The 12298-nt window shown below is 42.4% G+C and overlaps 1 long non-coding RNA gene across 1 annotated transcript in view; it reads left to right on the plus strand.

Annotated features, from left to right (window-relative positions):
- The window catches only part of LOC103350966 (uncharacterized), an 83279-nt gene that overhangs the window by 25174 nt on the left and 45807 nt on the right, over positions 1-12298 (plus strand). The window lies entirely within an intron of this gene.

Consider the following 12298-nt stretch of genomic DNA (forward strand, 5'->3'; position numbering starts at 1 on the left):
CACATTAAGGATAGAGATCCTACATGAGGAGTAAGTGCACAGTGACTCCTGTTGTTGACTTTACAAATTGACACTCCTGTTTATGGCATCAGTAATCTCCCCATGCACCAGTTATGAGTTTCCAAGGCTATGGAAGCCCCTTGAGTTCTCCGACTCTTATCTTGTTTAGACACGGTCATAGTCAAAGTGGAGGTTCTCTCCTCCCTTCAGAGAAAGGCACCTCCCTCTTTGAAGACCTGTTCTTTTAATGGATGCCTTTAAAACACAATGTTAAGATCACTCCGTCTTGGGCCAGCACCTTGGCACAGTAGGTTAATCCTCCGCCTGTGGCGCCAGCACCCCATATGGGTGCCGGGTTCTGGTCCTGGTTGCTCCTCTTCCAGTCCAGCTCGCTCTCTGCTGTGGCCCGAGAGGGCAGTGGAGGATGGCCAAAGTGCTTGGGCCCCTGTACCCGCATGGGAGACCAGGAGGAAGCACTTGGCTCCTGGCTTCAGATTGGCACAGTGCCGGCCGTGGAGGCCATTTGGGGAGTGAACCAACAGAACAAAGACCTTTGTCTCTGTCTCATTCTCTCACTGTCTATAACTCTACCTGTCAAAAAAAAAAAATCACTCCGTCTTACAGTTAGCAAAGCTGGGACATGAATTTGCTTAGTATTGAATTTGTTTGCCTCATGGTAAGAACTCCATAAGTGGCTGCTATTTTTATTGATATTGTTATAATTGTCCTTACTGATAGGTATTGACTATTCATCTGTTCCCTCCACCCCTAAGATTTTGCCTCTATGATTATTTTGGAGATTATGAATGTCATTAAAATAGGCTTTGTCATCTTTTAAATTCCACTTGATAGGCTTCTTTTCCCATTCTGCTACCTATGTGAGTGTATACTCAAGTTTCCTTCAGCCAATCACCAGGCAACATTCACAGCAACTTTGCCCACATAATCCATACCTAACATACCAAAATCTCTGACTCAGTAAAACACAAACCACATGCTACTGCATTGTGCCAAGGAAAAGCCATCTTCCTTTCATTCCTGATCTTCAGTTGTGGAATGTTTTATGTATGTTTAATATGGTGTGTACCTTCCCTCAAATTCACTGAATTTTGGTAGGGGTAATCTGACCCCTGGGTGAGTCTAATGTCTGCCTAGCATTAGCTGTTGGCCTGTGAAACTGCCTCACCTGAAGTTGTACTTGCTGCCCATAGCAGCAGCTGACAGTAATAGCAAGATGTGCATTAGAAGGACTCACATCCTGGAATGATGTAATGTTTCTGAACATGTGGTGCTTGGATCACATGAGGTCTAACATCATCTGGAGCAGGGAGCTTCCGGGAATGCTGCCACCAGCAACTTTGCCGGGTACAGCTCTTTTAGGAGACAGAAAAAAAAAAAGCAAAGCAGAGCATAACATAAGCAATGTGCCAGTTTCAAAAATTTGAGTAGTCAGTAGTTGTAATACATACTCCAGACTCCAAACCCACACTCCTTAGCACCCAAATTCATAATGCCAGTAACGCAAAAAGACCTTGGGAGGCTTTATCTGGCTCAAACTTCAGCTCCAAGGAAGATTATATTTAAAACTTCAGTGCACATGAAACCCTCCAGGAGAATGATGGTGGATAACCTGCTTTGGCACTGGGATTTGAGCAGTGGACTAGCTCCGAATTCTCGGCAGCACTAGCCAGATGTGTGAGGGGGAGCCAGGGGGGTGGTAGTCACTGGGGAATGTGTAGGTAGATCCCTTCCGTGCATTCTATTGGGTAGAGAGAATCTTGGGGAAGAACATAGGGGTCAGTAGTGAAGCTTCTATAAGCCCCCAGATGGACTAAATAGAATATTTTAAAATATCCTGCTTTGATTAATCATGGTGATATTTTTAATTGCAAAATTTCAAGTCTATCAAAAATTACTATAATAAAGAAGCATATGTGTGTGTGTGTATATATATATCTCCTTCGTCTCATCATTTAAAAGTACTTTTCCATATTTGCTTGTGTGTGTGTGTGTGTGTGTGTAAGTCTTTAGGTAATACTTAAACAGATACATGCATACACATATATTTAGGTTATAGTCTATAAACATTAAAAATAAAGCAATTTACCTATAAATTTTCTGAACTATTGTGGTAAATTGTCCAGATTTTTCAAACCTGGTGTCAACTGTCTCTTCTTCTTGATCATCTCATGTTGATGTTGAAGATTTCTTTTTATTTATTTGAGGAGAGAGAGAAAGAGCAAGAAAGCATGCAAATGCATTCTCATCCACTGGTTCATTCCCCATATGTCTACAATCGCTAAGAGGCTGATGCCAGTAGCTGGGAACTCAACCCAGGTCTCCCATGTGGATGGCAGGAATCCAATTACATTAGCCGTCACTGCTGTCTCCCAGTGCCTTAACAGGAAGCTGGAATCAGGAGTCAGAGCTCAAAATTGAACACAGGTTCTCAAATGTGGGATGTGGGCATCTTAAGCAGTTTGCCAACTACTGGCCTGAGAATGACTTCTTTAGAATCAAGAAGTTGGTTGTCGGGCCGGCGCTGTGGCGCAGTGGGTTAACACCCTGGCTTGAAGTGCCAGCATCCCATATGGACGCCAGTTCTACTCCCGGCTGCTCCTCTTCCAATCCAGCTCTCTGCTATGGACTTGGAAAGCAGTAGAAGATGGCCCAAATTCTTGGGCCCCTGCATCCATGTGGGAGACCTGGAAGAAGCTCCTGGCTCCTGGCTTCGGATCGGCGCAGCTCCAGCCATTGCAGCCATCTGGGGAGTGAACCATCAGATGGAAGACTTCTCTCTGCCTCTTCTCTCTCTGTGTAACTCTGACTTTCAAATAAATAAATAAATCTTTAAAAAAAAAAAGTTGGTTGTCGCATTTATTTCTCTACACTTAAAGAAGAACTATGTCTTTTACCTTCTCAATGTAAAAACAAGACATCTAGTACTACCACAAAACACAGTATCTGCCTCCTGATTTTTCACCAAAGAGGAAAGGAAGATATTGAGCATGCAAAATGACTTCTCTAGGGTCCTGGCCAAAATGGACAATGGCCAGGATTAAAATATTTTCAGTTTCCATATTTTTATACCAACCACAGAAGAGCAAAGCTTGTTTTGTGACACTGACTTTTCTGTTGTATCTCCTACTTAGCAAAGGTCATGTAAGGAAATTTGTACCTATTCAACTCTGAGTTCTTCAGTCTCCATGCTGCTTGTTAACTCCTTCTATGTGTGGAGTTTTTAGTGTAACAATATATGGTGTTAAAAAAATCTTTTTGTGGTACCCCCATCTTAAATCTCCAACCCAGCCTTCTCACTTCCCCATATCATGTCCTCCTGTGCCCTATATACCCACAGGTGTACATCACCACTGAAGTTAGCAATTCAAATCAGCAATGGATTATTGAGTATCTACTGAGTTTCAGAGTTAGGTCTTTGAGATCCCTGGCTTGATTTCTGCCCTCATAGAGTTTATCATGTAGCAGGGGAAACAGACATTAAACAAGTAACTTCACTTGTGCTGCTTGTTATATTAGGAGTTCAGCTTTTTATGAAAACTTACTACAAAAGGGAGTTGAACCTAGGTTAAATGAGGGAGAGTATCCCTGGGAAAGAGATATTTAGGCTGAGATCTGAGGAAAGAGTAGGAGTCAATCAGGAAATGAAATTAGGGGATGATAATTAGAGGAGAGATAAGAATATTCTTAACAGAGGAAACAGCTATTCATAACCCTGGGAATAATACACAGTGAGGCACAGTCAAGGAATAAGAGCAATCTGGTAGGTCAATGTTCACAAGGGACAAAATGGTTTACTACTTACTCCTGACCACAGCAGATATATACGCTGGAAGTCAGCTTCTATCCCCCTCTTTTTTTTTTAAAGGCAGAGTTAGAGAGAGAGACAGAGAGAAAGATCTTCCTTTTCCATTGGTTCACCCCCCAAATGGCCACTACGGCCGGTGCGCTGTGCCAATTCAAAGCCAGGAGCCAGGTGCTTCCTCCTGGTCTCCCATGCGGGTGCAGGGCCCAAGCACTTGGGCCATCCTCCACTGTCCTCTCGGGCCACAGCAGAGAGCTGGACTGGAAGAGGAGCAACCGGGACAGAATCCGGTGCCCCAACCGGGACTAGAACCTGGGGTGCTGGCCTTTAGGCATCCCTTTCTCACTGGCTCAAGAACTGTTTCTAAAAAGTGACAGGTCTTTAGTACCAATAGCTTGATAGGGTAGAGATATTTTTTTAAAAAGAATTATTTTTTTTTTTCAAAGATAGAGTTACAGAGAGAGGTAGAGATAGAGAGAGAGGTCTTCCACTGGTTCTCTCCCCAGATGGCCGCAATGGACAGAGCTGCATTGATCTGAAGCCAGGAGCCAGGAGCTTCCTCCAGGTCTCCCACGTGGGTGCAGGAGCCCAAGGACCTGGGCCATCTTCTGTTATCCCAGGCCATAGCAGAGAGCTGGATCAGAAGAGGAGCAGCTGGGACTAGAACCGGCACCCATATGGGATGCCAGTGCTGCAGGCAGAGGATTAAGCCACTGTGCCACAGCAGATATTGAAGATATTGACATAGAAGATATCGATAGATCAGTACTTCCTGCCTTATAACAGGTGAGGAACTGAGGCCCAAAGAGGGTAACTTGTCAAGGCAACTGGGACTTGAACACGAGTTAGCTGACCCCAGAATTCCTATGTTGGGAGATCATCAAGTGTGAGGTTCTCAATACCCAAGAAAGACAAAACCAGGATCTGTAGGGGTCAGAGAAGCGCAGACTCAGAAGACTCTGTAGCTTTTGGAAAAGGAGCCTAGTGCTACATCTACCCACAGTACATATTAGAATTTGGATAAGCCATCTTTTGTCTTACACATTGTTTTTCATAATATCTCTCTTTTTAAATATTTTACTTATTTGAGAGGTAGAATTATAGACAGATAAAGGGAGAGACAGAGAGAAAGATCTTCCATCCACTGGTTCACTCTCCCAAACAGCTGCAATAGTCAGAGCTGGGCCAATCCAAAGCCAAGACCCAGGAACTTCCTCTGGGTCTCTCACACTGGTGTACTTGAGTCATCTTTCACTGCATTCCCAGGCCATAAGCAGAGAGCTGGATTGGTAGAGGCGCAGCCAGAACACAAACTTAGCCCACTATGCCTCAGCGGTGGCCCCTTTCATAATCTCTTGAAGCTTTCTGATACCAATAATTGTTTCACTTAGCTAAGTATTAAAAATAATAAAACATATTCATCACTGTGTGTATCTACTCTTGCAGAACCTTCTTTTCATTCCTAAATTGAGAACTGTTTTTCTGGAGTCTTTGGGTAGCCATCAAGCCAGTCCAAACCTGTCCTGGATTAATCCAGATACAAAATGATTTTTGACCCATACCTCATCTTACAGTGAGAAGTCAACCTTATACCATTTATGCTGTGCTTACATTACTCACTCACAGTTAAAACCTGTCACTTTTTCCTATTGTGATCACTAAACACTGAGGGAGACATGTAGAATCAATAACACCATAAAAAATTGTTTCTTTTGAAAGGCTGGGTTAAATTCTATTATTTATGCACTGAAGGCATGAAGTTAGAAGAGAAAAAATTCAGTCAGAATTTTGGTTCCAGCTATAATGGAGTAGTAGGTATGGGTTCATCTTTCTATAGCAAACAAGTACAAAACTGGATAAATGTATGAAGCAACTCTCAGTCGTTAAACATCAGACCCCGTAGGCTGAAGCTTTCTGAAGCTTTTTGAGGAAAAAGGAAACACACAAAGCAAACTTCATCTTCTCCCTGACTTCCTGTTTAGGGGTCATTTCCAAAACATGGCAAAGAGAAAAGCAACCAAAGTGGTGAAAACAGAAACTAAGATTCAGAGATGTTGAGAGAGGTGGAATGTAAGGTGTTGGGGGAAGGGGAAGCTACACAGAAAGGAAGACCCAGAAATCTGCAAAGGAGTCCTCTTGAATCACAAGCCAAACACTGAGTTATATGTGCAGATGGGCAGACCCTATGGAGCTGGCTGGAGATTCTGCAGATTCACAGTGCTGGGGAGACATTGGAATTCTAACATAAGACAGCCAGTAAGAGTCCTGATAATAACCTTGGTCATTCAGGTGAGATCATGCAAAGGCCTTTAGGGAAGAGCTAACTCCTACAGTTAAGGCTACTTTTCACTGAGACTTATATGAGGAGTCTTCAAAAAATTAATGGAAAACACACTTTTCTTTTCACTAAAATAAACTGACACTAACTTGTTACAGCATGTCTTAATGGAATGTAGTTGGAGACACTAAGAAGGGTATGATGCCAGTTGGAAAAGAGCCCCTAAAAATGCAACTTGCATGCTGCTCAAATTGAAGCAAGAATATCCAATTGATGGTAAAGCTTGGGTATACAAATGATGAAATCTTTGATAACTTATGGGTTATGGGTACAATGCCTCCACCTTTAAAAAAGAGTGGTTTAGCCGGCGCTGCTGCTCAATAGGCTAATCCTACACCTAGCAGCGCCGGCACACCGGATTCTAGTCCCAGTCGGGGCACCGGATTCTGTCCCGGTTGCCCCTCTTCCAGTCTAGCTCTCTGCTGTGGCCAGGGAGTGCAGTGGAGGATGGCCCAAGTGCTTGGGCCCTGCACCACATGGGAGACCAGGATAAGTACCTGGCTCCTGCCTTCTGAGCAGCGTGCCAGCCGTCACAGCCATTGGAGGGTGAACCAACGGCAAAAGGAAGACCTTTCTCTCTGTCTCTCTCTCTCACTATCCACTCTGCCTGTCAAAAAAAAAAAAAAAAAACAGTTTACAAATGGATAATTCATTTTAAGAAGGGACAGGATGGTGTTGAAGATGAGTCCTTCAACAACAGATAATCCACATCAATCTGAGGAAAAAAATTAATCTTGTTTGTGCCCTAATTGAAGCAAACCAACATTTAACAGCAGAAATGGTAACCAACACTATAACTATTTCAATTGGTTCATCTTATACAATTCTGATTGAAATATTATGCTGGAGAAAACTTTCTGCTCCATGGATGCCAAAACTATAGTGCCTGGATCAACTATAGAGAAGAGCAGAGTTTTCAATAGAAATTTGAAGGGCCGGTGCTGTGGCATAGCCGTGAGGCCGCTACCTGCCATGCCGGCATCCCATATGGGTGCTGGTTCAAGTCCTGGCTGCTCCTCCTCCAATCCATCTCTCTGCTATGGCCTGGGAAAGCACTAGAAAATGGCCCAGGTCCTTGGGCCTCTGAATGGGAGGCCTAGAGGAAGCTCCTGGCTTCTAGCTTTGGGTCAGCACAGCTCCAGTTATTGTGGCTGACTGAAGAGTGAACCAGTGGATGGAAAACCTCTCTCTCTCTCTCTCTCTCTCTCTCTCTGTCTGTCTCTAACTCATTCAAATAAATAAAATAAGCCTTTTTTTTTTTTTTTAAGATGCCTTTGTTAAAAAAAACAACTCAGTTGAACAATACTGCTCTGGAATGTGTCCTCATGGATAACAGGATATATTCTTAGAAGATAACTTTATGAATGCTATTGTCTGAACTGTACTTACGTCAAGTTCCTTGAGAGCAGAAGGAATCTGATCATCCTAATAAGTGGGCAAGAGATGCTACACACAGCCTTTGTTCCTAGTCTTCAAGACCTGTTCGCATGCCTAGGAGGAGTTGCTTCAAGGACCAAAGGTCCCTTTGCATCCCACAGGGACAAGGTCTTCCTAATGAGTTCTTCCACTCCATGTGGCTTGATGGATAAGTAATCTCAGAGTCGTCTTTTATGAGGTCCCATAAGATCTTGTTCACGTTAACATCTTTCACTCATCCAGCCAGCCAGAGATAGATAAGATCCTAAGCTTTAAATTTGACCCAGAACAGGGAAGGAGAAGAAATGAAGCATAGGAAATTCTATTTACACCTCAAGCCCAAACCAAAGGTCTACCTATCCCCACCAAAGCTACATTAAGAGTTATTGGCATTGGCTTGAACCTGAAGGCAAGGCAGGATGAGGGCATTCATTGTTTACTAAATACTAACTATTGTCATCAAAGCTCCATCTGCTAAGGTTTGAATGTGTACCCACCAAGAATTTTAAAAGTTATTAAAAGTTAATGGCCAGGGCCGGCACCGTGGCTCACTTGGTTAACCTCCGCCTGTGGCGCCGGCATCCCATATGGGTGCCGGGTTCTAATCCCAGTTGCTCCTCTTCTGGTCTGGCTCTCTGCTGTGGCCCGGGAAGGCAGTGGAGGATGGCCCAAGTGATTGGGCGCCTGCACCCGCGTGGGAGACCGGAGGAAGTACCTGGCTCCTGGCTTTGGATGGGCATAGCTCCAGCCGTGGCGGCCATTTGGGTGGTGAACCAACGGAAGGAAGACCTTTCTCTCTGCCTCTCTCCCTCACTGTCTAACTCTGTCTGTCAAATAAAAAAAAGAAAGTTAATGGCCAATGTGATGGTATTAAGGGATCTGATCTTTAAGAGGTGATATGTCATGAAGGCTGTGGTCCTCATGAATGGAATTATAGGCCCTTGTAAAGGAGGTCTCATTCAGTGTTCTCAGGCTTGCCCACCTTCCACTATGTGTGGACACAGCATTCATTCCCCACAGAGGATACAGCAATAGGTGCCATATTGGAAGCAGAGAACAGCCCTCACCTGGTAACCCAAACTTGGTGCTTTGATCATGGGCTTCCCAGTCTCGAACTGTGAAAAATACATTTCTGTTGTTTACAAATTACCCAGTCTCAGATATTTTGAGAAACACATTTTATCTTCTTTCTCTGGGAGATGCTGACTATTTTCTTCTTTCTGAAAGTCTCCTGGCTTAGCTTCAAAGACACTACAATCTGAGTTTTAGTTCTACCTCTTTGGCCATTCATTAAAAAAATGCCTTTATTCTTCATTTTCACCCTCCATGAAGCTGATATTCCCAGTGATTCCATATTCAACTCCTCCCCATTTTGAATTTTTCTTGGACAAAGCGCCTACATCCCTGATTTTCCTATCATGTATTAATACTCGAGTATTCTATTTACATCTTATGTCTTGCTACTGAGTGCCACAATTGATGCTCAGTGACTAAATATCACTACGTGGATGTCCCACAAGCAATCCAAGTTTATTTTAAACTTAACCTATCCCATTAATGTGACTTAACCTTGCCCATTGTCAAATTTTCCTCTGTTTTCAACCAAGGCTTATCCTTGCCAGCACCTCTCATCTTTGCTGGTCAATTTTTTTTTTTTTTTTTTTGCCAGGCAGAGTTAGACAATAAGAGAGAGAGAGAAAGAGAGAGGTCTTCCTTTCTGTTGGTTCACTCCCCTAATGGCCGCTACAGCCGGTGCTGCGCCGATCCAAAGCCAGGAGCCAGGCACTTCCTCCTGGTTTCCCATGTGGGTGCAGGCACCCAAGCACTTGGGCCATCCTCCGCTGCAGAGAGCTGGACTGGAAGAGGAGCAACCAGGACTAGTACCCGGCGCCCCAACCGGGACTAGAACCCCGGGTGCCGGCACCGCAGGCAGAGGATTAGCCAAGTGAGCCACGGCACCGGCCTGCTGACCAATTTTAACCAGGATTATGTTTCTGTTATCCTAGGCTTCCTCCAGTAGCCTGAACCACAGAACTCCATGGAAACAACTAATGTATAACAAAAGTTTTTACAAGACTATATTCAATGTTGGTTAGGATACAACATCATGGGCACTATTATATATTATGATGGAAATGTAAATCTGTACATTAATAACAAGCAATTTGATAATATATGTTCTTACTAATATCTGAACACACCTTGAAAATCCATTTGGTCCATAAAATAATGTAGTGAGATAGAGATCAGTCTGGCATAGAGAAGCTTAGGAGACTATACTGCCCTATGATGCCAAATTATTATTCCTAATGACATCACAGGAATAAACATTGTGTTATCTTAAGACTAGCTTATCTGAATCATTTTTTCCACAAAAGTTTCAGCATCATTTTTTTTATCTTTTATTTAATGAATATAAATTTCCAAAGTACGACTCATGGGTTACAATGGCTCCCCCCCCATACCGTCCCTCCCACCCACAACCCTCCCCTTTCCCACTCCCTCTCCCCTTCCATTCACATCAAGATTCATTTTCGATTATCTTAATATACAGAAGATCAGCTTAGTATACCTTAAGTAAGGATTTCAACAGTTTGCTCCCACACAGAATCATAAAGTGAAAAATAATAGATGATTTTTTTTTAAATGATGATGAAATCAGATCAGACCTATTGTCATGTTTAATCCCAGTGAGAGTCAAGTTGGGAATTGATAATTTCTTTTTTTTTTTTTTTTTTTTTTTTTACAGAAGATCAGTTTAGTGTACATTAAGTAAAGATTTCAATTGTTTGCACCCCCATAGAAACACAAAGTGAAATATACTGTTTGAGTACTCGTTATAGCATTAAGCCTCAATGTACAGCACATTAAGGATAGAGATCCTACATGAGGAGTAAGTGCACAGTGACTCCTGTTGTTGACTTTACAAATTGACACTCCTGTTTATGGCATCAGTAATCTCCCTATGCACCAGTCATGAGTTTCCAAGGCTATGGAAGCCCCTTGAGTTCTCCGACTCTTATCTTGTTTAGACAAGGTCATAGTCAAAGTGGAGGTTCTCTCCTCCCTTCAGAGAAAGGCACCTCCCTCTTTGAAGACCTGTTCTTTCCACTGGGATCTCACTCACAGAGATCTTTTTGCCAGAGTGTCTTGGCTTTCCATGCCTGAAATACTCTCATGGGCTTTTCAGCCAGATCCGAGTGCCTTTAGGGCTGATTCTGAGGCCAGAGTGCTATTTAGGACATCCGCCATTCTATGAGTCTGCTGAGTATCTCGCTTCCCATGTTGGATCACTCTCCCCTTTATTTATTCTATCGGTTAGTGTTAGCAGGTACTAGACTTGTTTATGTGCTCCCTTTGACTCTTAGTCCTTTCATTATGATCAATTGTGAACTGAAATTGATCACTTGGAATAGTGAGATGGCATTGGTATATGCCACCTTGATGGGATTGAACTGGAATCCCCTGGTATGTTTCCAACTCTACCAATTGGGGCAAGTCAGCCCGAGCATGCCCCAAATTATACATCTCTTCCCTCTCTTATTCCCACTCTTATGTTTAACAGGGATCACATTTCAGTTAATTTTCAACACTTAAGAATAACTGTGTGATAATTACAGAATTAAACCAGTCATATTAAGTAGAACAGACAAAAAAAATACTAAGAGGGATAATGTATTAAGTTGTCCATTAACAGGGCTATGAATTTTCAGCATCATTAACCCATTTTAAAATCACATCACCCAAAGTTCCCTCTACAGCCATTTGTTTTTTTTTTATTATTATTATAGAAAGCTTTTATTTAATACATGTAAATTTCATAAGTACAACTTTTGGATTATAGTTGTTGTTCCCCCCATACCCGTCCTCTCTCACCTCAAAACCATCCCACTTCCTACTCCCTCTCCCATCCCATTCTTCATTAAGATTCATTTTAATTATCTTTATATACAGAAGATCAACTCTATACTAAGTAAAGGTTTCAACAGTTCGCACCCATACAGACACACAAAGTATAAAGTACTGTTTGAAGACTAGTTTTACTGTTAATTCTCATCTGCAGCCATTTGTTGTCCATCATTCTAACAGCTCTCAGTTCCTTCTATTAGGCTATCAGAGCAGATAATTTGAGTCAAGCCTTGACACTCCAATCTGGGCATGCATCCGGATGTCCTCATTGGTCTCAGCTATTACTGTTTTCTGCCTCTTGTGGGCGCTAAGAATGCTAGATATGAGGCCCTCATCAGCTAGAACTTGAAGGATCCCCTGCAGATTCAAGGCACTTTGCAATCTCAGATGCAATTGGATTACTTATATGTATAAAGTAATAAACATGGAGATAGCAAAGACTTCCAACTATATCAAACAAACCACATCTCACAAAAGGAGACTATAAAACCTCATAAATAAAATTTAATGCAAAATTGGCACTAGGACCCATCAGAAAGTAAACCTTCAAACACATAGGGAAATCAAAGAAGCAAATAACATAGACCAATTGGATGAGTGAATTGGAGCTATAATGTGATACTTTAGCCTCTAGGTCTGTGTGTCTAAAGTAGTTTGCCCCAATTCTGCTTAGGAATCTCTATTCCATTTAATGTCATTAAACAGGAGTCTCCAAAATGATTCTCAATTTCTATTGAATGAATTTATCCTAAGTCAGCAAGTAAAGATATGAATTAAGATTTGTTGTCTAGATTGTTCAATGTAATATTATT

The sequence above is a fragment of the Oryctolagus cuniculus genome, chromosome 13 (genome assembly GCF_051225735.1).
Source record: "Oryctolagus cuniculus isolate XC-2025 breed Fujian yellow rabbit chromosome 13, ASM5122573v1, whole genome shotgun sequence".
NCBI lineage: Eukaryota > Metazoa > Chordata > Mammalia > Lagomorpha > Leporidae > Oryctolagus > Oryctolagus cuniculus.